Source organism: Lissotriton helveticus, chromosome 5_1, assembly GCF_964261635.1.
Source record: "Lissotriton helveticus chromosome 5_1, aLisHel1.1, whole genome shotgun sequence".
NCBI classification, from domain to species: domain Eukaryota; kingdom Metazoa; phylum Chordata; class Amphibia; order Caudata; family Salamandridae; genus Lissotriton; species Lissotriton helveticus.
This window is the reverse complement of record NC_136065.1, coordinates 492,649,798-492,677,198: the sequence shown is the minus strand read 5'-3', so window position 1 is coordinate 492,677,198 and position 27,401 is coordinate 492,649,798. Positions and strand designations below refer to the sequence as shown.

Here is a 27,401-nt window from a genome sequence, read left to right as displayed (position 1 = left end):
ATCACTGAGTGGGTTTTTAGAAACTTTTATTGGTGTATCAATGGTTTAAGTATGGCACTCTATATTTTATAGTGAGTGATGAAAGATTATACTATTGTATGAAGAGATGTATCTGATTGTCACATGGATGATGTCATCAGTGATGTCATTTGAGATGTCATCACTGATGTCATCAGTGATGTCACTGACCATGTCATGAATGATGTAATATGTGACATCATCAGCAGTGGATTGTGGACGCGCGAGTTATAGTTAGTACAACTAACTATAACAGAGGAATTTCAATGGTTTTTATGAGTGAAATGTCCAGCTAACTATAACACCCCTAAAACCCATGAGGAAAACATGGCGCCCGCATGCTGAGCGGTAGCGCGCACCTTCGTTAGTGCTCTCTACCTCCCTCCCTCCCTCCTCGTCTAACGTGGGGCATGGGTGATGAATGAGAAAAACCCGGCTACTCACGGATACATACGGCCTTTTCTTTGAAGAAACGCGGCCTCGGATGCATACAGGAGAAGAGGACAGGTCTCCCGTTTCCGCCTTCTCCTATGGTCTCTCATTGCCTCGGCGGTGGGAAGCTGCAGCCGTGGAGTTAAGGCGCGGCCGCAGGGCAGCTGCTCGCGGCCTTTTGCGAGGGGGGGTCGGCGGCAGTGATACAAGCGGCAAGGTTCGTGGAAATAAACACGGCAAGACGGCGGAAGTGAATACTTTCTTCTCCATACGAGCAGCCTCGGTGTTACCAACTCCAGTAGCCTCACCGGCTTCTCCGGCTGCTGCAGTGTTTGTAACCTCGCTGGCTCCCCCGGTGGCTCCAGCTGCAGGAGAGCTTGATCTCGATAGCGGTGTGTGCTGCAGTAAGGAGCTAGCTGGAAGGGGAGGAGAGGTCAGCGGTGTGGTGAGTAAGGTCGGTTTTGAGTGGGCTGAGTTCTCTGTTAACAAATCTAAGGGCTCTAACTCTACTAAAAAAAAATAATAATAGAGCTGCCAAAACTAAATCTAAAAAAGGCAGGGGTGGGGGCCTAAGGCGGTCAGTGCTTTCAGGCTCAGAAGACTGATCGAGAAAGAGACTGTGAAACTGTAGGTACAGCAACAGCAAGCGAAGAGTCACTGCCATTTCAACATAAAGAGGGCTCAGCAAGATTAAATAGACTTACAAGAGCCTCCGTTAAGAAAGGGCTGGGTGACACTAAACCCCCTTGTATTACCCCCTCTCTGCACTCATATTTTAAGGCGCTGCCTCAGGTTTTAAACATCCAGAAACCTCAGCAACTCCAACTAGTCCACCAAATCCAGCACAGTGGCCATTTGGCACAAACGAATAGCAGCTCAGCCCTTGAGGCAGGCGAAGTGAAAAGAGCAGAGAGTGTAGAGAGCATATCACAGATGGCAGAGGCAGCCACGATGGTGGAGACAGCCGACCAGGGACAAGATAGGCAAGCCAACTTACTCACTGAGCTCCCCATTACTACAGTGCCATTGGATACGGTTGGAACTTATTTATTTATTTATATCATTTCTAAAGCGCGCTGTAACCCTACGGGCATCCTGGCGCTGAAAAATGCGACTGATGGGCTGGTCAGTAAAGCAAGGACAGGGGGGAGGCTTTAAGGAGGTGAGGCATTAGGAAAAAGCCAGGTCTTGATCCTTTTGCGGAAGAGCATCAGTTCGTTGGTTTTCCTGATTGCCAGAGGCAGGCTATTCCAGAGGTGGGCTGCCGCTATGCTAAAGGCTCTGCCACCATAGGTGGCTTTCCTGATCCTGGGTATACTAATGAGATTGGTGGAAGAGGATCGGAGGGCCCGTGTGGGTTCATACCACTTGAATTTGGCCTGCAGGGGCTTGGGACCCAAACCATGTGCAGCCTTGAAAACGGTACACAGAGATTTGAACCGGATCCTCTGCTGAATCGGTAACCAGTGCAGCTCGGCCAGAGCAAGAGTGGTGGAAGAACGACGTCCTCGAGAAAGCACCATCTTTGCAGCTGCCGCCTGGATGCTCTGAAGCCTGGAAATCAGATAAGCAGGAGATTCCAGTAGCAGAGCATTGCAGTAATCCAGGCGGCTAAGGATGATTCTTCTGACCACGGTTGCTCTGGTATGTGCTGGTAGTAAGGGCAGCAGCTTACGAAGGCCACGTATTAATGTGAAGCAGCTGCTCACCTGTCTGTTAACGTTGGACTCAAGACTCAGTTTGTCATTGAAGTTAACCCCCAGGTTCCGTACAGTTGTTACTGGTGCCAATGGCTCACCTGAGTCCAGAGGCCAGAAGTCGGTGGGCAGGTTTCTAGCTATTCTTCCCACTTTACATTGCATTATCTCAGTTTTGCTGCTATTAAACTGTAGTGAGTTTCTTTTTAGCCAGGTTGCCATTTTCCTTATGCAGGTATGGAAGGTCTCAGGGGATTCTGCATGGGCACCGTCAAGGGAGATCATCAGCTGCGTGTCATCCGCATAGTTGATCACGCTAATGCCATGGGCCTTGATGATGGTCATCAGGGGCTGCATATATACGTTGAAAAGGATTGGGCTAATCGCAGACCCCTGAGGAACCCCATGTGGAACCATAGCAAACTCTGACTGATACGGGGGTAGTGCCACTGCCTGCCATCTGTCTGACAGGTAAGAGCGGAACCACTCAAGTGCCATCCCCTCTACTCCAGCAGTTTCCAACCGAGTCAGCAGGATGTCGTGGCTCACCGTATCGAATGCGGCGGACAGGTCCAGCAGAATCAAAATTGCTGACTCTCCCCTGTCCGCCCTCATTCTTAGGTCATCCAGGACCATCAGTAAGGCTGACTCGGTTCCGTGGGCTGGTCGGAATCCGAATTGCTCCTCCTCAAGGATGTTATTGGTTTCCAGGAAGAGGGACAATGAACTGCTGGCCATCCGTTCCAAGATCTTTACTGGATACGGCAGGAGGGAGATGGGTCGGTAGTTCTTGTGGCAGCTGGGGTCAAGATTAGATTTCTTTAACAGGGGAGTGACCACTGCCTGCTTCCACTCCCTCGGCACCGTGCCTGTGCGGAAGGATTGTGCACATAGTTGGTGCAATACAGGAAAGAATTCATCCCCCAGATCTTTCACTATTTTGTGAGGTAGAGGATCCAAAGGGGAGCCAGATGTTACTTTAAGGGCTAATTGTCTAAACTCTTGTTCTGCGGGGATAACGAAAGTGTCCAGGGTAGCCCCTGGTGTCATGCGTTCTTCTATTTCCTCATCCTTCTCATCATTCTCCATTTCGCTTTGGTGCTGCACTGTGGCGGAGGCGGGGTCCTCCATACTTTCAATAAGTGTGGAGATTTTTTCCTGAAAGAAGGAGGCCAGACCATCACATAGTTCCTGTGAGGGTTTGATATTACTGTTAGTGCAAACAGGATGGGACAGATCTTTTACAATTTTAAAGATATCGCGTGATTTATTTGAGCTTTTTAAAATAACAGCAGCAAAGTATTCTGCTTTGGCTGTGGCGATCTCTTTCTTGTATTGAGTTACAGTCAGTCTCCAGAGTAGTCTATTCTGTTCTTCATAGCCTCTTCTCCATTGTCTCTCTGCTTTTTTGCATACGTTTTTCAGATTTTTTAGTGCATCTGTATACCAAGGTGCGGAGGGGTTGCCTCTTTTCCTGATTGCTTTCATGGGGGCTATGCAGTCAAGTCTCTTGGTAACATGGTCACAGAGTAGACTATAATTTGTAGCAATATCATTTTCTGGTTTGAGGAGGGTCTGCATTTGGTCCAGGTCACCCCACAAGAGTCAGATGAAACCCTATTGTCTCTAACAATCAACTCGGGCAGGTCCGGGGGGCCCTCAATTGAGTCATTGTTGAGCTCCTTTAAAACAGATATAAAAGAGGGGTTTAAGGTCTCAACAGACAATCAAGCGGAGATCCGGGCCGCCTGTGAGGTTTTGGAACGGAAGGTAGACCGGCTGAGTGAAAGAACTGAGTCCCTTGAAGGTTCTGTGGAGGTGTTAAAGGCTAATCTGGGCTCTGCCCAAGCGAAAATTCAAAGCCTTCAAAAAGAGGGAGACATGATTCGGGAGAGGGTTGAATCCTTGGAGAATTACTCCAGAAGAAATAATCTCCGACTCCTGAAAATCCCCGAGGGTAAAGAGGGGAATGACATCAAATCTTTTGTAATAAAACTACTTAAGGACACACTAAAGCTGGAGGAGATGCCGGATACCCTGGAAAGAGATATCCAAAGGATACATAGAGACCCCTTCCGCCTAAAGCCCGGTAGGACAAAGCCTAGAAAAATTTTGGTGAACTTTTTAACCTACTCACTTAAGGAGAAGATTTTAAATCTGGCCCTAAAAGATAAGACCCTTAAAGGCTCGGACTTTTCATTTGAAATTCGTTCAGACCTATCGAAAACTACTTTGGACCGACAGTGGGAGTTGGGACAGAGGATGGAAAAATTCCGGGCCTTTGGTGCGACTGTACAGATGAGGTTCCATGCCTTCTTGAGAGTTATGTTTAATAATAAGATGCATAACCTTAGATCCCCTCAAGAGGCCGATGAGATGCTGGAGTCACTAAAAGATTTTGCACGAGGGGAGACTGGCAACCTTTAGGGGGTAGGAGCCGTTTAACTGGACATTTAGAATAGTTTTCATAACTAATTTAGATGTCCCCTAGTACTCCATAGTACCCTGAATGAGTAGCAGGAATTTAGTTGGAATAGAATGTAACCAAAATGTAAACAGCTTATATTTAAAAAAAAAAAAAAAAGGATTTTGAAAAAAAAAAAAAGGGGGGAATGAAACTAATAAAAAAAAAGGAAAAAACAGACAAATAATTAAATAAATAATTAGATAAATAAAAAGGGGGGGAGCCCTTCAAAGTTGTTGGGGTTTCTCGTAAAGGGGCACAGTGGGTAAAAAAGCGGAAATTGGAATTGGAAAGAATAGATTCACCCATGTATCACATATCTCGCATTTTATAGTAGCAGGAGGGTGTGGAGGAGGGCGAGGGTGCTAGAGGGTGTAAAACTGGAGATACAGCAGTCCAGTGTAGATAGGGTGGGGTTTTCCAGGGGAGGGAGGGTGGGTGTTGCACGGGGTGGTAGGAATAAAATTAAAAAAAATCCTCATGTGGCCGAGCCCGCGTACTGTTTTAATCAATTTAACTATGATCACCATTTGATACCCATAATTTTCAGCCCTGATCATAAAGTTGGGGATTACAAGAGAAGTCAGATAGGGCATCCAGAGAAGGTAATGAGAGGATGTGACAGCCTGATATAATGACAAAAATAAAAATGTTATCCTGGAATGTCAATGGCCTGCGTACGAGGGGCAGGAGAGATAACATTTTTCAGTACCTGAGAGACTCCCCGGCACAGGTCATTGTCATCCAGGAGTCACATCTCCTCAAAGTTGAAACAGTTGAGCTCTTAAAAAAAGAAAAATGGATTGATACCTTTCTGAGTACCGACCAATCAGCCAATATCAGGGGAGTTCTCTTTATCCTTAAGAAGCAGGCCAAAGCTCAGAGAGTGGAGCATTGGGAAGATAAAAGTGGTAGGTGGCTTGTGTTAAGAATAACGCTGGATGGCCACCCATATACCCTGGTCGGCTATTATGGCCCTAATCAGGACGACCCTTCTTTTTTAAACAGTATACGCGAACGCCTAGTTACCTTAAATGACCCGATAATATGGGTAGGGGATTTCAATATTGTATTGGATCCAAAACTAGACAAATCTGCAAACTCCAAGGCTTGTGCTTTTTCCAAGTCTAGGCAAGAGCTCCTAATAATTATGTCGCAGTTAGGTTTAACAGATATTTGGAGGGAAAGGGCAGGGCTAAAGTTGGGGGTTTCTTTTCGAAACCTCAAATATAAACATCTTTCAAGAATAGACTACGCCCTGTTCAGCTTCAGCCTTAAAGATTTTTTTACAGATATTTCCTACCTTCCCTCTCATATTTCTGACTACTCAGCTATTCTATTTACCTTGACATTAGGCCACCAAAAATTCAACGCCTCCTGGTCATTTGACCGAACCATCCTATTAGAAGATGATGAGGTCAGCTATCTTAGGATAGAAATTCAACACTTTTTAGAAGTTAATCTAGGTACAGCTGCTATCCCCACTGTGTGGGATGCACTGAAAGCCTTTTGGAGGAGGTGCATCACGAGTAGATCTTCATATAGAAGAAGAAAATATAAAGAGTGTATTGAGAACTTGGAAGCAGAAATGAAGGGCATTGAAAACAATTTGGGTGCCCGTATGGGCACAGAGGCGGATCGTGAAAGATTGGGCTCATTGAAATCTCAAATAGAAAGCCTTTTACAGATTAGGGTGGCTAGACGGTGGGAAGCTAACAAGAACTCCCATTTTGAGTTCGGAGAGGCAGCTGGAAAAATTCTCGCCTGGAAAACTAAGGCCAACCAGGCACGAAACTACATCAGGGAGATCATAGTGGAGGGGGAAGTAGTCCCTCGGCTTACTAAACTAGAAATTGGGGGTGCCTTCCAGGACTTCTTTCGGCCCATATACAAAGAGGAAATTTGTGAAGACATAGAAGCAAGGGAGGCCTGGCTGCACTCTATTCCTACCCCAAAGCTGTCAATGGAGCAAAGCTCGACTTTGGATAGAGTGATCTCTGTTGAAGAGATTGTCAGAGTATTGGGGCAAGTAAAACGTGGCAAGGCAGCAGGCCCGGATGGGCTACCAGGGGAGCTTTACAGGGCCCTTAGCGGAGAGATTGCCCCGGTTTTGGCCTCTGTTTTTAATAGTATTCTCCTGGGGGGCTTGGACCCTCCAAAGTCCTGGAATGAAGCAACAGTGGTTTTAATTCCTAAACCAGGCAAGGATCTGAGAGAATGTGGGTCATATCGTCCCATCTCGCTTCTCAACAGCGACTATAAAATCTTTACTGCCATCATGGCGGCTAGGTTGGGGCGGTGGCAGGCTCAATACTACAATAAAGGGCTTTGTCAAAGGTAGACAGTTAGCAGACCTCACCCAAGATCTAGTTGGGGTAATTGACATTGCTACCACCTTTTCTCTTCCTTTGGCCGCCTTTACGCTGGATGCGACTAAGGCCTTTGATAGGGTCAATTGGGCCTTCTAGGCTGAAGTTATGAGGAAATTTAATCTACCTCTAAACTTTTGCCGCATGATATCACTTATATATAAAGCACCGACGGCCAGGCTTTCTATAAATAACTTTTTGACAGAACCCTTTAACATCTCAAGAGGTACAAGGCAGGGCTGCCCGCTTTCCCCCCTCCTCTTCAATCTTTATATCGAGCCTTTTGCCCAGATTCTCAGAGAGGAGGCCAATATACCATCATTCAGTTTCGGTGGATGGGATAAGCGGGTAGCATTATATGCAGATGATATCCTTATCATGATATCTAACTTAGATCTAGCGCTTTCAACAGTGATTGAGAGAGCAGAGGAGTTCGGCAAGTTTTCCGGATACGAGATAAACTCGGATAAAACGGAAATCATGGCCTGGAATATCATTAGTTCTCCTGTGGAGTGGAGACTATCTCTTCCATGAGGTATTTAGGTATTAAAATCACCCAAGATGTTAGTAAGATCGCCGCTCAAAACTTGGAGCAAGTACATAATGAATGCCGGAAACAGCTTAAGGCATGGGACCACCTCCCTTTATCTATCTTTGGAAGGACAAATTTGGTCAAAATGTCTATTCTGCCCAAATATACTTTCCTGTTCAACTCCATCCCGATGGCCTTTGATAGTAAGCAGATAGCCAAATGTCAACAAGATATCAACTCCTTCATTTGGAGGTATGGAGCTACACGCCTGGCTTGGAAAAAGCTGAGGAGGAGGAGGCAAAAAGGAGGGCTAACGTTACCAGATTTGCAATATTATGCCTGGGCGTTTGAACTATCCTACTCCAGAATGCTATTAAAAACACCTTTTGATAATGCTAGGGGAAGGATGTTTCGAGCTATGCTGGAGGGGGCTGGTCTTCCTCTTACTGGTTTTCTCTTCAAGTTTGGAGATCAGAAATTCTTTAAAAAAGTAAAACTAAAAACTCTCCAATCATTGGCCAGAAGCTGGACTATAATCAAGAAAAGACTGGGGCTTAGTTACTTCTCCAATAAAGCACCCCTGTGGGACTCCCCAGGTACTCCATCATGTCTTTTAGACAGACTGGCGTGTCCGATAAGGGATGCTGGATTTTTTACCTGGGAAGATTTGCTGGCCGGTGGCTCATTGATATCCTGTGAGGAGTTGCGGAAGAGAGTTGGGCCGAGTCTTTCTAGATTTAAATATTTACAACTGACCAGCTGGGCTCAGGCACTGTCAAGGAAGGGGGTCCCCCTGGGTAAACATAGCAACTTGGAAAATCTACTTGTTACTAGGCCAGGGGGGGGAAAGGAGGTCTCCTGTTGGTACTGGGCGATGTTAGAAGAGATAGATGGTGACTTTAAACTCGCGGAGTTACTATGGGGAGGAGAGGTGGGAGATCAGTGCGAAGAGATGTGGCTGAACTCATTTAGTCTTCTATATATCATTGTGAAACCAACATGGCTGAGACGTAACCATCTGTTCACGGTACATCGAGCATATCTCTCTCCCCAGAAGCTAGCCAAGTATCAGCCTGGGAAAAAATGCAACAAATGTAATCTGCCTGAGGCCTCGGATATGTTTAAAGACTGCCCCGCCATCAGTGATTTCTGGGAGAAGGTGATAGATGCTCTGTCTTCCATTCTAAATATCACATTACACATTTCTCTTCCCTTGATCATTTTTGGAGTAGTGGACTATATTTCCGGACATGCCAGATCCTTCTTGTTTTATGCAATTCTCTTGGCCAGGAGACAGATTTGCAGGTACTGGGTGGATGTAGCGCCACCAACCTATGAGGGATGGTTGTCATCACTATATGAAGTTTGTAGAGTTGACCTGGCTAGAACCTGTAGTAGGAAAAGGCTTGCCTTATGGGACTATCTAGTAAATTGGAGGTAGGACTTTCGCGTTTCCCCTCCCCACCCCCCCCCCGAGTCCCATGATTATGCCCTTTTCCTGCTCCATGGACCTATAATAAGGGCCTTCTAGTTTTCGTCTTGGTCCAAAAGGTGGTGATAATAAGCCTAGATGGAGTGATGCAGGTCTCCCTGTAGTGCTTTGATCGCTTTCTTCCGCCAATAAAATCTCTTGTGCCTATGTTCGAGCCTCGTCCTTAGATCTAAGGGCTGGATATGGAGGCACACAGTGGTGGTCGGAGGTGTTTCTTCTTGCACTAGGGTTTCGGCAAATGAGGACAAAAAAAAAAACACCCCTAAAACCCATGTTTTTTTTCAGTGAATTTCTGAGGTTTTTTAAATGCTAATTCCAAACTATAACTGGCCTGAAACCTATGTTTTTTTCAGTGAATTTCAAAGGTTTTTTAAATACTAATTCCTAACTATAACATGTCTGAACACAAACGTATTACGTTACGTGACCCTTGCGTGCTTCCGCGTGACGTCATATACGTTTTGGACGCTGTGGATGCGCGACTCCCACGAAATTTTTTAATGTCTAAAAAAAAATATATATATGTATTTATTATAAATATTAAGGCAAGACATTATCTGAGCTAATCATAAAAATAATATTCTTTTAGTTTTAATAAAGTTATATTACTTTTAAATGCAATTTCGCGAGGTCGGGCTGGGTGCGAGCTGCGTGTGCGCACCCTACGCGGATCCCAAGTGACCAGAAAAAAAGAGATTTGATTGGTTCCTAACACTTCCTATTCTAACTATTGAAGGACCCCACCCATTTCAGTCATTCTTCTTAGACCTTCTTTGGAGCAACAACTCTACTAGGAAGAGCCTAATTTTATGCTGTTTGGAGACCTGATTTTCATTTTTATTAAAGAACAATGTCTACTGGACAACAAGAATCATCTGATTCTGAACAATCCAACAATGAAGAATTTCTACCGGAGCCTGCACGTTCTGAGAGATACAGTTCCATCGTATGGAAATTTTTTACATTTCCTGCAGGACTAAAAAAAGTGAACGCAACCAAGGTCACTTGTAAAATATGCAAAGTCCTACTCTCACGTTGAGATCCAAATAAAAAGTATTCTTACGGGACCGCAAGCATGCTTAAACATTTAAAAAGTTTACATCCCGTCAATCTATAACGCAAGGATTGCCGAAGACTCAGAGAAAATCCACCACCAGCAGTAGCAAGCACTTCGGGGACGTTTCCATCAAGTCAACATCTGGACATACGTCCACAGTTGGCCAATGCAAAAATACACTGCACTGCAGTGTAATAGGCTGCTATGCTATGGAGAGCAGTCTGTGGACTTGGTTTGCAGGGCTTTAGAAAATTATCGGTGCTAGTTTTTTTTTTGTTTTACCCCCAGAAGTTCATTGTTATGTTGCTCCTGTTCTCTTTTTCTTCTTTAAAAAAATACAAAAAAATCTAATAATCGTTCAGAAAAACACAAAAATATATTTAAAAAAAAGTTCTTTTCAAAACTAACGTCTCTGGTTAAAAAAAGAGCTATATTTGTATGATAGTGTGTGAAAGTTTGGTTGAATGTATGCGTACTCTATAATTGACTGAAAGAATGCATTTGTGGTGTTTGGTGAATGTATAAATGCAGAACTATAAGGAAGTGCTGCAGCATGACACTGTAAGCTCTTTAGCTGCAGCGTGCTGTGTTACTACCGAAGCACAGGCATGCAACATATGTACATAAATATGTTGCAAGTCTGTGCTTCCCTCTGCACTGCTGCTTAAACTGCAGCCATGTGGTGACACAGGCACCCTTACACCATGGTGGAAGGATGCCAGTGTCGTGTGGAGTTTGTTTTTGTGCAAAAAGACACACCTTTCTGCACAAAAACAATCAGTGAAGGCATTTTCCTCCTTCAATGTATGCTGTGCATTTTAGCATATATTCAAAGAGAAAAAATGAGGAGAAATTAAAATAATTCTCCTTGTTGTGCCTTGCTACACCAATTGGAGGATTTTGCAGCATTCACACACATGTCCAGATTATAATTTCTGATAAATCTGGAGATGTGTCTATAGAACGCCTTTTCAACGCAAAGTGGTATGTATGATGAGGTCGCATTTACATGGAAAAGAAAAGGTACACATACTGCCTTTTCTTCTCTTTGTAAATATGAAAGAGTGTCTTGCGCTATAACTATGTTACAAAAAGTGATATATTGTTGGTACACAATGCTTCTGAATTTGCCCCATAACTGCTTAGGTATTGGCAGACTGTTACAATAACAAAATATTGCTAGTTAATTGTTTGAAAAATTGCATGAGTGATAGGAGGTAAGCACAGACTTATGTCTGCAAAGATGCTCAACGAAGAATGATTGAAATGATTGCCGTTCTTCAATAGGTACAATAGGAAATATTATGAACCAATCAAATCTTCTTTTTTCAGGTCACACAATATCCTATGATAGTGAAATTCCAAAACTATATTGGTATAAACTGGGTGTTTTCAAGACTGTATTAATACTTTGTAGCTTCTTGCAGATTTGTTTGCATAGTATATAAAGAAATCAATTTGTTCTAGGATTATTAGTTACGCCAATCCTTAACTATACGAGTAATAAGTACAGTAATTTCAGTACTGCAAACAGAAAAGAAGATAAATTTATAAGTACTTACGTTTTGGCAAACTGATAGGATACGTTTATAGATTAATGAAGGGAAAGGATGGGGCCTGATGTGACATGTGCAAACACACTCTGTGACGTGTTTTAAGTTAAGGAGTTTTGTCTCTTTTAATCCTGAAAGAACCTCGGCCCTACTAGCCCACCATGTCTCTCTATTAAATACCAAATAGGTGCGTTGCAGAAAAGTGCTCTGAAGCTGTGTCCTATTTCATACCTCTCTGGTGGGTTGGTTGGCCCCCAGTGACAGTCAGTATTCATGTTAACTTTATCCTGTAACTTAAAACGCTCACAGAGCATCTTCCCACACATATCTACTCCGTCCATCTCCCCTTTCTTCACCTGTGTGCAAACTCAGGCCATTGTGTATTTCAATACTTACTATATGTAGCTGAAAGGGTCACTATGGGAATGCAAGAGCAGTAACAGGGTGTTTGCTGGAGTGTATGGATACCGACTGGGGAATTGTAGGCCTGAAACACAAGTGAAAAGGTGGTTAGACCACTATATGCATAGTGCATAGGAGTTTAAAGCAGTCCATGTCCTAAGGCCCAGCTCGCTGCATGAGATACTGACTGAATTATTAGAGTACTATAAGGTGATACACTGGGTGAATTTACAATTGGTTGAGTTTTACTTTAGGGAATGGATTAGTACATGGTACTGAAAGAGTCACTATGGGATTGCAAGAGCAGTCACGGGGTGTTTGCTGGAGTGTATGGATACTGAATTGGGAATTGTAGGCCTGAAACACAAGTGAAAAGGTGGTTAGACCACTACATGCACAGTGCATAGGAGTTTAAAGCATGCTTTTAAAAAACAGAAATATGCAGCCTACTTATCAGACTAGAAGGTTGTCAAACAGCCAATCATTTCTTTACATTATTCAAAACGGCATCTTATCCATCATTTTAGAAAAATCTCACTTCTCAAACTGCCATTTCACATACAGACACCTTCTGAGTGCATCCAGACCTCCCTTCAAGATGCTTAGTGTGTGGATTGTGGGACACAGCTATATTTTCTGGAGCCAAAGGTATACAGAAAACAAAGTCATTGACAAAGACCTAGCTTTACCAAATGTAGGCAATAAATGGATTGGACAGAGAGGGTTAAAGTGGCATCAATTGATGCCATTGGTTAAATCTTATTTGCATCTCCAACACCCTGACCTCATAATTTTGCACTGTGGTGGCAATGACCTAGGCACTTTGACTGGGGTAGGTCTGGAAATGCTTATGAAGGACACCTTTAGAGAATTGATGTCACTTTTCCCCCAAAGTGCCTTTGTTTATTCTAACATATGCCAAAGGCAAAAATGGAACTGGTCCAATCAATTTTGTCCACAGATTGAGAAAGCTAGGAAACATCCATTTGCACTATGCCCTGTTCAGTAGTGCTTTGATGTCGCCTCCTCGGGGAGGGAGGGGAGGTTTTTCAATTATTTGCCAACGGAGATTTGATGGCATAAATGACATTCTGCGATCTACAGTTCGTGTGGTTGTAGATCGCAGAATGACATTTATGCCATCAAATGCCCTTGTGGTCTCACATATATTGGACAAACGACTCAAATGGCCAAACAACGCATCATTCAGGATAAAAGCCGAATCAACTGCAAGGTGGTAAAAGCACCATTGGTCTGCCATTTTCTTGAAAAGAAACACATTGACACTGATCTCCGTTGGCAAATAATTGAAAAACCTACCCTCCTTCCCCGAGGAGGCGACATCAAAGCACTACTGAACAGGGCAGAGTGCAAATGGATGACTTTTTGCGACTCCGTCCACCATGGATTAAACACCATTGATGAGTGGAACAGCACTGTGATTACATAATCCACTTTATCCTGGCTATAATACTCGATACCGTTCCATTACCGCTCTCATACTGATGAGGTACTCTAATACCCTATGAACCTTCAGTACACCCATGAAATGTACCTCCATGCAATCATCACGCTGATAATCTCCTTTTCTTCAATTGTTTTTATTATTATAACTGATGGCTTAGGCGAGATCATGCTCTCCTTTGACCATTATGCACTATGCAATAAACTATCCCGCTCCTATTCCTGCGAGAATGTCAATATTCACTTGTAACTCTGTACTCTAGCGTTGTATCATGCACTCCCAGCCTAATGCATTTATTTTGCTGTGCTTTCATTCTCGAATATGTTCAATGCACTTTTCTTCTCGAATATGTTCAATGCATTAATTGTCCAATACTCTTTAGCTCATGCATGAATCCTAACACATGCCTTTTCTGCCATAGGCCTCGCACCACCATTTCCAAAATGTCATACGCCACCTATATTGCTTCCACTGTATGACTCAAGGTACTTGTTCTGTTCCTAACCTCCCGGTTACTGTTTACATCCAAGAGCTTGATTCCTTGTGTCTCTTTCTCTCTGACTCAATAAAGTTAATTCCCTTAAGATGGATACACGCCCCCTTTCCAGCAGTCCGTGCTCCCTTCCCTGATTGGCTACAAACCCACCCCCTGTGACCGCCCCTCCCGCTATGCCCCGCCCACCTAAGCGCACAGGTCATTATCCCTAGACGCCCCTGCCGTCTCCATCTCAAACTCCAACGCGCCAGCCCTCGCGGACCTCGATTGCCGCCAGAGACGCCCAAGGGACCCTAGCCCTTCAGTCACCGTGATTTACTCAGGTAACTTCTGTGCCATCTTCTAGCCCGAACAGCGCTCTTGCCGTTCCCGGTTTTACCCCTTTTTAATCCAATTCCCCCCACCCTTCTCCCAGGTCCTGCGGCATTAGAAACAGCCCCCGTGAGAAGCCCGACCGCAGTTCTCTGATCTATCATTCGTATGTAAGTATCTTGAGTGCTCCCGTGTCCCACTCACCCTCTCTCCCTATCCCCTATAGACAACAACCCTAAGATCTGCCTTTCCCCCATCCAGGATTAACGGCTATACGCCTGACATCCCGCCACCCTGAGGCCATAACTCGCCGCACCTCACTGCCAATCCAAGAACCCCTGAGACGCCGGACCTCGGCGCTCTGATTAATCACACCAAAGTAAGTATCTCTAGTGTTCCCGTGTCCCACCCACTCCCATCCCCGACAGTGCTCCACACTGATTTCCCCTTCCAGGAAACACGGCCACATGCCGGAGATCCCGCCACCTTGAGGCCCGCACTCGCTGCACCCCATTGATTAGCACAGAACTCCTGAGACGCGGACAGCGGCACTCCAATTCCCTTGACCCACGTATGTCTTCCATGGCACACTATCCTTTTCGCTCCACCATACGCCCGCCCCCCCTTTCCTCTTCCGTCCTTCTCCCTTCTCACGTTATTCTCTCCCCCCAGGTGCCCCATCAGACGTATGCTCGCTCGGAATTAGCCGCCCAGCATTCTACTCCTACCTTCCCAGGTACGATCTAATTCGTTTCCCCCCCTCTTTGACCACTACCCTGGCCGCGATTCTCACGGGCTTTCAGTTCTCTCGCTAGTCCATCACGGGCCTTACGCTGCCAGTGTGACCCTATCCTGAGCTCTTCCTCACGCCACCTTTGCGCCAAGGTTACCAGTACCTTGCCCCCCTGACCCGACCTTCATTATCTTTCCTTGCCGCACTGTTACCCTTTCCCTCACCCCAGTCATTGTACCCTCCACTTCAGTTCGACCATCACCATCCACCCGCGCTCCCAAACCCTTCAGTTCTTCCCAGCTGACCCCTTGACTCCGCACGCCCGTATGCGTATCTCCCTCTCATTCGCCCCCTGACATGTCTTTTTCAACCCGCAGCACTGGAACTAAGCCGACAACCACGTCCTGAAGATGACCCCAAACAATTAAGGGTTGAAACGTCGTCGACTGTACAGCACATTTATTGGCGCAAATTCTACTGTGGCTATTGCTTAAATGTGAATTGAACACTTAAGTCACTGGAATTGTTCACTTCACTAAGCCACCCACTGTATGATACTTGCACTCACACGCTTCCTGCGCCGTTCACGCTGTTTTTCCTACCACTTGCCTCGCCATCTTTTACTTACACACTATTGAGCACCAAGTAATTTATGGTTGTCATTTGATTTGTCTAGATACAGTGCTGCTACAACTGTATGATCATGACCCTGTTTTTCAATTCCCTTTGAATACAAGATGAATAACAACCAAAGAGTAATTGAATATCTGTCTCCTTTATTTGCTTTCGTGTAATGTTTTCAACATACATGTATAATTGTCTACTAAATATTACCTGTTGGGATATTGTTTTTTGTTCAACCTTGTCACCCTGATCCCGAACAGGTCTATGGGTCTTACTCCAGTTTTATTTTACTCACTTCTATTGAGGCACAAAATGGCTGCCAACACTTCCTGGTTTCGAATGTTGGCAACCACTTGACAGCCAATTAGCATTCAGCGCGTGTCCGGCATGGTGTGCTTAGGGTGGTTTCAGGATGAGTGGATAGATATATATGTGATTTTACTTTTGATTTTCTCAGGAAATACTGAACAGATTTACACCATTTAAGCAAAAGGCATGAGTCTGAACCAAGGACTACCTCTTTGCCAAATTTGGTGTATTTCCGTTCAGCAGTTCGGGCTGTAGCCGCGATGAACGGTTCCCATGGAAAATTGCATGGGGAAAACACATTTTGGGACCCCCTTTTTTCTCGGCCCCCGCTTAACAAATCACCCCGAGACTTTCAGGATAGGAGCGGATCGGAGTGCCCCACCAACTTTAAAAATGTCACAAAGTTTCGCCAACCGGCGCCAAAGTTATTCCAAATAGAATGTTGCAGATTTCCTACGGATAATAGGTCCTAACTATAACTACCTACTGGCGGTGCCAGTAGGATATATATATATATATATATTTTTTTTTTTTCAAATCTAGCCTTATCCTTTTTTGTAGAGCCCCTTCATTTGTTTGCCTGGGCAGCTGGTATTTTGCCCTCTACAGGAGTTGAATTCTGCTGAACAGCCCAAGCAAGATGTGCTCTGAGTAAAGGATAGACCTTCGAAAGAAAAAGGAGGGAGAGAGAGAGAGGGAAACAGCTTTACCATCCTGATTTTTAAATAGACAATACGCAGGGGTATTTCTGTAACAATGATTTTCCAAAACACCTCAAACCATCTAAATAAAATACACCTAACCACATTGGTTTGTCCACATCCATCTCAGATTTAGATTTGGATGGGCTCAATCATGTAGTATTTATGTATTTTAATTGAGAATATGTGGATGGGATAAAATTAACTAGTGGGTCATCTAAAAATACAATTTAATTAAATGATCTGTCCCCGCTTTTGCTTCAGTGTTTGCTCCAGGTCTGGTGGTACCAGTCTCCCGCAGAGCCACAAACTGAGGGAGTCTAATGTCCTGTCAATGAAGTCTATAGAATGTCTGGGAGAGAAAGAGAGAGAGAGAGAGAGAGAGAGAGAGAGAGAGAGAGAATGCTGCCTGCCTGAGAAACTTTCAACTGGCCGGTTGGTTCTGGACATTTTCTTCTGAACCTGGAAGCTGAGTTTTGGGACCAATCACCAACCAGTCCCCCCCACCCCCCGCCTGTCCACGCAACTGAAAACGTGGACCATTTTTCAAGAGCTTTTATTCAAGGTAACAATAGTACTGTAGATTTACGTTCACCTTTCTCTCCCTCCAGGACAGTAAATGATAACGCTACTGTAATTTATTATTTTTCATATTAATTATGTCAGGAGCGCAACTTTTGTACAGAATCAGTTGTCAAAACACAACCCCAGGACAACTGTAAAAGGAACATTGGATTCAAGTTTGTAAGTCCATATTAATTGTACTTGCCCCCTAACAATTGGATGCAAAAAACACATTAAAACATTTCAAAAATATCAGAATCAAAGTTTATTAAAACATAAAAGCAACACAATACATGTCAGTGAAATGTATCTTGATGAGGCATAAGTAGGCCGAACCTAGTCTGTGGTGCTTCTGAACCCCTGGCATGGCAGTTTAAGCTGTTCTTTTCCTACTGAAACAGGACCACGTTTGCCCCTGTTTCGAGGGGCCTAGAGGTTGAAAATTGATGGACTGGATGAACTACAGTTTGAACAGCTGCCATTGGCTGAGATTAGTTCAAGCATTCCTTCCATCACCGTGTTGTTTGATGGAGTAGACGGTTAAAGTGTGATACTTATGTTCAGATGTGGGTCCTGTGCTTACTGTGCCACAGAACTCGAGCTGTACCTCACTGGCAAGACCTCAGTAAGCCGACACAGGCAGGGGTTGATAGTATTTTGTGAGGAGGAGACCTGGCCTGGCTGTCTGGCTGGACCATTCCTAATTGAGGAGGATGTAGACTAATTGGCATAGAAATGGTCCGCTTTTACAGTGGCATAGTGTGTGAAAAACGATGGACTGGAAGGGGGCGACAAGCACTCGACGGTGGCTGAGATTAATCCAGATATTCCTTCCTTTCTCGTGTTGGCCTCTTTAACAAGAAATTATGACAAGAAGTGTGGATAATGGGACAGAAAATAAAGAAGTGAGTTAAACTGATTATCAAAACGAAAAATGGAGAGTTTTGAAGTCTTTCTTTTATACTAAAAGAAATGTGCACAGTGTTATGGAGTGACTATGTAAATAGCCTGGAATGCTGTGTCCATTCCATGTTCTATGCAGGTGGTGTTGAGTTAGCATTCCGAGGTCGGCAGTTAACCACTGACTGGCTGAGGGATGGCTGGTCAGGAGTTGTGTCAGGAATACATCTACTTACCTCAATTTCCTATGTTGTGGTGTTGCGTGCCAGCGTAAAACAAAGCTTACCTCGTTTCAGTAAAATCATCACATAAGAGGTGAGGGGGTGCAACTGTTTGGTATATCCGGAGGGTGGACCGATTTCATCACCACCACGGAATGATTTTTTTATGACTTGAGTATGCCAGGGGTAAAAGTACATTGGAAGAGTTCCAATTTTTTACTGCCCTCTAAGAATGGCAATCCGGGGAAAATATTTTACATTGTCCAGCTGTGTGTCAATGTAGGTCACTTTCCTCTGCACAGATCAGATATTGCAATGTTTGATATACTAAACTTTTTTTGATTTATGTTATGTTAAAATAATTTATAACGCGCGCGGCTACTTAAGAGTGTCCCGGCGCGGAAGCCAAATGATGGAGGGAAGGAGCTGGACAGAGTGACACATTTATACAAACAGCCAAGTTTTTAACAATTTCCTGAACAACCTTGGGTTAGTAGTAATCCGTAGTGTGTAAGGCAGAGCGTTCCAAGCTTGAGCCGCCTTGAAATAGAGAGAGCTGCCCCCCACTCGTATCAGACGGAACCGAGGGATCACTGCCAGGCGCTGAGAGGCTGAACACGACAGTCTTTGTGGCACAATGAAGCTGAAGCAATTCCTCAAATACGGTGGACCCAATCCATGGAGGGCTGCATTGGCCAAGGTAAGGGCCTTGAATTTGACCCGTTAGGCCACAGGAAGCCAGTGTAGGTCCAGCAAATATTGCTTCACACTAGTTCCTCCGGAGATGTTTAACAGAACTCTGGCTGCCGCATTTTGTACAACTTGCAGCTTCCTCAGCTGGAAATCTGGCAGACCTATATATAATGCTTTGGCATAGTCTAGGCGCGAAAGAATCAGTGCCTGCATGACCATTTCCTTGGCTGCCCTGGGTAGCAAGGGCAGAAACTTCCTGAGAATCTTCAGTGTACCAAAACACTGTCCAGCCAGTTTCTTTATTTGTGTGGAGAACCTAAGGTTCTCATCAAACCAAACACCTAGGTTTTTGACAGCCTTACCCACAGAGCTAGGTAGAGGACAGTTCGTCGGCCAGAGGGCTTCCCTAAACTGTGGGGGAAAAGACCCATACAAAAGAACCTCTGACTTCTCTTTCTTACACTTCAGCTGGGCCTGAGCCAGCCATTAAGAAACTGCCGTTAGACAGGCTTTGGCCTGGAAAGGAGATGCATCTGCCTCCCTCCAAGTGAACAATGATTTGGGTTTTTGCTTTCGTGACACTTTCATATGGAATACGGAGTGCCACTGTGTCTCTAGCTATTTGGAATTTCAAAGAGTAGTAGTCATATTCTTGTTCCAATAATCATTTCCAATAGGCATCTATTTGATTCTTTCCTATGCGTTGTTTCTTTTTAGGTGAACCTTACTAGCTGCAGCCATCTGAGAAAGAGAGACTCCCTTACAGCTGTAAACACTGTTCTTGAGAAGTTTTCAGGAATACTGAGTCCATTTCTGTAAATCACATTTCCAGAAGGATGGCGTGACTGTAGCGGGAGTCCAAATCAAGGTTGTAAAAATGTTTAATGCTGGGCCAAACTACTCATTTCTTTGAAGAAGGACTCCAGTTTTAAACAAGCACTCACAAAAAAAAAACCAGGGACAAAGGTAAAATTTAAAAAAAAGAATTTTTGGGGAAACAAATAAATACATTAGAAAAATACTTGGTATAAACTTGCAGCATCAATACTACTGAGTAAGCAAACTTAAGGTGAAAGACTATGTAGGACTTGTCAATGCTACTACATTTTTCCAATTACTTTGGAAGAGCTGGACATGCACCAAAAATGGGTGGCTGTCCCATCTTCCATATTATAGTGACATTGGCATCAATGCACTCTAAATTAGGCGGATGGGACATTCACCACTTTTTTTTATCAATGTCCCGCATTCGCCCACCTCTAATTAAGACCCTGAGGGCCATTTTATCAAGAAAGGGCGATACATTATCACCGCTTTTATCGTCAGGAAACTGCCGCTAAAGCGGCGATAATGTGCTTGATAATATGCCCTTGTAAATTCCCATGGAAGCCCAGGTTAACACCATAACCTGGGCTTCTATGGGAATTTACAAGGCCATATTATCAAGCCCATTATCGCCGCTTTAGCTGCAGTTTCCTGCCGATAAAAGAGGCGATAATGTATCGCCCTTTCTTGATAATATGGCCCCAAGTCTAGTGAATGTACAGCCCCGCGATGCGTGAGCCTTATCCCCTGCTCAGCAGTCTCTTGTGAAGAACTTAGCATTGCGCACTGTGTGGAAGAATGTTTCATGCTATGATGTTTCCCGGAGGGAAGTATGGGGGGAATTACTCAGTGAGTAGCATCTTGCAACTATCTCATTCAATGATCTCGGCTGGTAATTAATTTTGAAGTTTCATCTTTCACCTCAGACTGTTCTGAAATGAACCCGACTGAAATGTGTGAGTCGAACATCCGATACTAGCGGTCTCAAGCAGTAAAACTTGCTCGGAATGCCAAGAGCATGCTCTCTCGTAAAATACTGCTATGTTTTTTCAGATGTACTGCCTCGAGAATTTAGTGGCCATCAACTAATCAGATAGCAATGTGTCAAAATAGCGCCACATACGGTTTTCGTAGTTTGCCTGCACTAAACCGATGCCTATATTTAAGTCTAAAAGGTAATTTGATTTGCAGGGGCTGACTGACAATTCCACCACTCTGGCATTTTCCCAGTGGGCAGGGCTTCAGGATAGAGGGCTCTTTCAGGGTAGACTGATGAAACCATGAAAGGTCCAGTGATCCCGCCAGTGGCGGCCTCCTACAGTCTAGGTCCTGTTTGAAAATGTTTCCCGGTGCTGATTTTAGTATCCAGCTCGGTACTTTTATTTCTGTCAGATACAATGGAGTTGGAAGAATCTTCAAGGCACCCTAGTGGGGCTGACATTGAACCAATGAGTTCAAGCAGCAGGGATTGTAAGAATATTCGTACGTTCTGTCTTTTTTTTTTGTGGTCACACATTGGAAATATACATTACTGGGAGAACATGTAAGTTAACTTGTTTCTTATCATATGAAAAGGCAAATACAGCAGACCAAAATCATTTGTCAGACACTGGATTTTTTGTGCACAGGAATTAGCGTCAAATGTTACCACAGTCTATAGTATGCGTTTAAACAAAAGAGCATCAATGCGTTTCGGTGGGTCTATCTGCTTAAACACCACCTTCTTCAGGACAAGAGCTGATATCTTCCAGCCGCGGCCCGTGGAAGGAGTTGCAGTGGGGCGAAAGGCGGTGCCGGGGAGGGGCAGGGTGGGGGATGCTAAAAACTAAGAGTATGGATAACTGGAGGTAAGTAAACAATTTAATTAATAAAACGAATTTCGTAGCGCGCCCTGCATCGCAAAATCCACCCTGCCCCTTCCCGCCTTTCCCCCCACCGCAACTCCTTCCACGGGGAACGGCTGATATCTTCCAAATCACAATACAGATCTGTACATAACCAAAAACATAAGACAAAATATAAAAAAATAGCAGTTAATACAATGAATACAAATTTTTGACTGCAGTTAACCTCGGAGATTAACTGCTGTCACAAATTTGTTTTAATTATCACAAATTGTTTTTTTAATTGTTTTTTTGTTAACTTGTCTTGATTCAGAGTAGCATAGACTAGGTACAACATATGTTGCTACATCAGGACAATATAAGAAGTAATACAATGTAAGTGCGAGTCCAGGCTCAGCTGATGATCGCACTGCGCCTGGTGTGGCGACTAGCCCAGGAACAGCATAACACAGTACAGAACCACATAGGAGCATAAAAAAGACAGTACAACTACAATAGGACAGAACCAACCTAAGAAGAAAACCAGACATTACAATAAAACCTTGTTTGTGGCAGCAGCAAAAACGAGACGAGGGGAGCATCCACAGGAGCCTCACATCACCGGAAAAAGGAAAAATATCAGCAAGGCTGGGCTCCCAGTGCTTCGAGACAGAGGGGAGGAGGAAGATACTCAACAACCCCATCAGGAGAGACACTAGGGGGACACCTAGGACATTGGGCAAAGGATGGGTCACTCCATCTGGGGGAAGGAGAGAGCTCCGCAGACCGCGCCCTCGCCACTGTCCCCCGCATCCGAAGAGTGACAGCCGGCGGCAGATCATTCTCACACCTCGCCGCCAAGACATGGAACACCCTCCCGATCCTCCTACGGCAGATCCAAGACCTACTTACCTTCAGAGGACTGCTCAAGACCTGGCTCTTCGAACAGTAGCGGCATACCCTCCCCTAGCGCCTTGAGACCTTCACGGGTATGTAGTGCGCTTTATAAATGCTATGATTGTTTGATTGATTGATTGATTGATTTGAGCCAGTAAGTCTCCAGCAACACCGATCAGCCGCAGATATGCTCCATTGCACACAGGCCCACCAGACACATACTCGGACCACTCCCAAGCTTAGGTGCAGCACAACCACCAACACCCCTCCCCTCCCATACATACTGAAAGCTCAGTGCAGCATCACTCAAGGGGTTGAAGAGGCCACCACCGGTGTAGAGGGGAGCAAAGCAACCACAGAGGCCTGAGATGAATCAGCTCCCACATCCTCAGGTTCTCATCAGTCATCAAACTCTCCAGAATAGAACCAAAATCCGTAATATTGCACTCAGCATTCTCATCTGTACGGGCCAAGTGCAAACAACGTTCCTTAGCCACGCCCAATTCACTCAGGTCAGCCCTCCATTTTGCCAGCTGCGGGGGAGTGGGTTGCGTCCAGGGCACAGCAATACAGCGTTTGGTAAGAACAGAAGGGCAAACCGATACCGCATCCAGAATCCGGATTTTGGGATCAGTAGAATCCCCAGCAACAGAGGCTTTAACACGAATCCCTGTAACAGCTCGCAGCACACGCAACACCCCAGCCCAGTAGAGCTGCAACCTTGCACAATCCCACATCATGTGTAGGAATGCAGCAGGTTCCAGACGGCATGTTGGGCACATCAAAGGGTACACTGCAGTTAAACAAGACAGCCGCTGAGGTGTTAAGTATGTGCAATGCAGATAATGAAATTGTGTAAGCTTGAAGCGGGCATTGCTGACTACCTCCCGCACAAGCAAGCACGCTTGTCTCCATTGTCCATCGGTAAGGGGCAACGGCTCATTCACCAACCACTTATCCTGGACTCCAGATAAATTAATCCTTTTGTCTGCCTTCGAAGCTTTATAAATACGGGAGATCAGTCACCTAGAAGAGCAATGGTCAAGCAGCAAAGCCAAAGTCTGTGACTCTTCGGGCTCGTCCTCGAAGGACAAAAGGGGGTGGTGATGGACGGAGCATCTGAATCAATCAAACACTCACACCCAGTCAAAAGATCTGGGTTTAATCCATCACCGTTCTTTAGCCCACTCTGCCACCCCAGTTCAGACATGGCTATATGCAAATCAGTCTGACCCTGTGCCTGATGGGAACAGTCCAGCGCGAACTGCCAAGCCATGTCTTCCCTGGACCGCAAACAAGCTTCCGAGGACCGGTTTCTGGCATTCCAGCCGTCTTCAGCCCAGCTTGCTTGAATCCAGTGGCAAAGTGAGCAAGGGACTCACGTCTGAGCATACCCTGCCACACTGGACACCCAGAGTCCATGGTCCCTGTGCAAAATCTTTGCATACTGTCAAAATTGACAGGGAGGACATGATAACACTCCATTGAGGTAAAGGTTCCCAGCCGTTGAGCACCCCCCCATCATACCATTGCATTATGTCCATTACATCCTGAATGTGGCGGAAACCATGGAGCCACCTGGGGGTATAAACCGGGCATGTGGAGTCCTACGATGGACTAAAGTGACAGCTCTCTCCCAAACCCTTGCAACCTGCCGGACTATAAACAGGTAGTCCTGGGGAACCTGCGATCCCATCATCAGACAGCTCGGGAGATCCTCCTCCATGGCCCATCCTGCCAGCAAGACCTTCTAAGTGTTTGGACCCTCAGCACACCAGTGCACCGCATACTGTAACAATCCAGCAAAATAATAAAGGCAAAGATCCGGAAGGGCCAGACCACCAGCTTCCATATCCAGTATGATTATCTCTAGTTTTACCCTGCTACGTTTTCCATCACACACCAGGGAAAATCAGCAAGCTATTTAAGGCACCAAACGTAGTCTGCAGGATACAACAAAAAGAATTCTGAAGGGCATAGTGGCAACGCAGAGGCAAGACAATCCTGCTCAATGCCACATGATGACCCATCATAGAGAGGGGAGGTGAGTCCAGAACCGGATGGAGTCCTCACGACCAGACAGGACCACCCACATATTCAGAACATAGTTAGCCTCCACTGTGTGTGCGATCTGTATCCCCAGGTACCTGAAGTGAGCACACTCCCATTGAAATTCCATAGCAGGGTGGTCCGCGGCCCCCACCCTGACCAGTCTTGCTAAAAGGGAAGATAACGGACTTCGGGAGATTAACAGGCTGACCCCTATATCCAGTCTTGAACGTATCTTAAAAGTTTCCCAGTTTTGATGTTTGCTATAAGAAAGTTCTGCCGTATCTGTCGCCACCAAATAATGTTTCTCAGAAAAAAGGTGTGCTAAAATGTGATGCACGAGCCAGGGAAAGACGACGGAATCAACTAACTAAATATGTCCTTCATCGAAAAGATGCCTTGAAATATATAATCAATAGCTTGTTTTGTTGCCCTCTGTTATTGCCATATTTTCAGTTTGTCAGAAGTGTTAATTCCAACTGTAAGTATTGCATATATGCCAACCCTCATGATTCATGCTGGAGACTACCTACTTCAAAGCTAGTCTTCTGCCTCCCGATTCCTGTATGCAAAAACCCGATTGCTTGCCAGGCTTTTGCAGACAGGGACTGGTTTTGTGTGGCTCGGATAATACACTACCAATAACCTGCTCCTGAAGACCAGTGCACAACTTTTTGTCATGCTCTCACTGCCTGCATAGCACTTTCTCCATGCTCCTGACAGGTAAGGAAAAACCTACATATTTACATTCAGGTCCATGTATGACAATAAACACGATTGAAGCCTTAATAGAAGTCAGTTGGAGAAATACATTCTTCGGATTATTTTTTTTTTTAAATCTCCCACTTTCCTCTCCTAAAATGTTGGCATGTATTGGCCTTGTTATTTGTACTCAGTGTTGTTACTATGAGAACATGAAGGGCAGGGTTTTCCTTGCCAGTATTACAGCAGATCACATATACCCACTAGCTTTACTGGTTAAGCAAGCTTGCAATTGTAGGAATGCAAAAGGGACATTTCGAAGCATGTATTGGTAATTTGTAGACTACTAGATTATATACTGAGCAAAACAGTGGCGGCTCCTCCGCTGGAACGTCACCCCACAAGAAAAATAAAATGATAATAACAGTGTTATTATCATTTTATTTTTCATTATAGGCTATGTAAAGCTGGTGCAGGCAGGGCGTGGCTGCACTTCCTACAGAGCAGGGGAAGGAGTGGTGGCACTCTCCTAAGTGCACATGAGGGATTGGCCGGTAGTCTCGGACCGGCCAAACCACCATGCGCACTTGGTATGTTCTCCAATGGGCTGTGTCATACAGCCCGATGGAGAACATGCCCAGGCTGAGCGCTGAACCACCGGCACTCAGACCAATCACAATGCTGCACTGCAGTCTTGTGATTGGTCAGGGGAGTCGGGGACTGGGTTCTTCCTGGTTCGTCGCCCTTAAGAGGACGAGGATGGAGGAAAGCGGAAGGTAAGAATTTTTTTTTTCTTTTCCCCTTTTCTTTTTAATTTTTTTATACCCGCACCCCCTCCCCACCCTACCACTACTGCCTGGTAGCTACCGCTACTGGAGCTCACAAAGGACTCATCTCAGATCAACAGTCACATAATATTAAACTGCACATGTCAAGATACGTTGAGTCCCCTCTGTTCCAATCTACTCCTCTACTTTGCCTCTCCTCTGAGGCAATGTATGTTTTTGCTGTTTGTTTAAAATGGTTTCGGAATCATAAAACACTTTTGATACCTCAATCGACTGCCATCAATAAATATATCTTTTACTTCTCAATGAATATATAAATGAATAGAAAAATGTTTTGCTATGCTAATAAATGAAAGTCTCTGTCCTTACAAATGTATCTTATGTAAGCTGGCTGTCGCCTGGCAACCTCTCAGTACAACTTTTATCTGGTTGTAACTCGTTATTCTTATTTACCCTCCTTTTCAACACTTTATTGAAGATTCTACAGTACAGTCACACATAACAACATACACATAGAGAACACTAAAATCTATAACATACGTACACCCTAGCATCAATCCTCACTGCAGCTTAAAGAAAGCCTGCCTAAGGCTGTCTTGGATGAGGCAGCTGTCGCCTTAAGTCACCCCAGCTGAGAATGCACCAAGGAGCCTCTCGAGTCTCTTGGGCAGTGACTATTTTTCCCATGTCGAATGACTCCTGAAACGATCCCAGCTGCTGTAAGTGAAGTCTGAATGTTGTAGGCTCGTAAATCCCAGTTTCCCATTTTGGAGGCATCATAAATCTTGCGGATGAGGTCAGCCACAAGACTATGTTCTTGTGTTTATTTATATTTAACAACCATCCTTTCAAAAATGAAAACATTATTTCATATTGAGAAGGGTCACTAACCCTATGACAGTGCTGCAGTCAAGTACAAAAACATAACAATCAATGATGAAAGACTTAATGAAACTATCCAAAGACGGAGGAGCAATATAGCTGGAATATGCTAAAAGTGAGAACAGATTCTAAGTTCTCTGTCGATGTCAAAATTCAACTGCTATGTCCTTTGGGAATGAATGTTACCTATTTAATCTTCAATATAATCCTACATCACCACAGAGAATGCACTAACCCTGAGAGAGTCAACCCTTCTTACTTAGCATTTGATATCTGTAGCAGGAAGCATTTCATACATTACTACATTTGAGTCAGCAGCTTGGTTATCATTGGATGATTTGCTTGTCCATTCCAAACCCTGCTCCTGAATTGACGGCTTTTCTCCCTATTCTTGGATTTGC

The 27,401-nt window shown here is 44.7% G+C and overlaps 1 protein-coding gene across 1 annotated transcript in view; it reads right to left on the bottom strand.

The window, feature by feature from the left end:
* Positions 1-27,401, bottom strand: part of LOC144754689 (protein-arginine deiminase type-2-like) — a 641,882-nt gene that overhangs the window by 466,067 nt on the left and 148,414 nt on the right. The window lies entirely within an intron of this gene.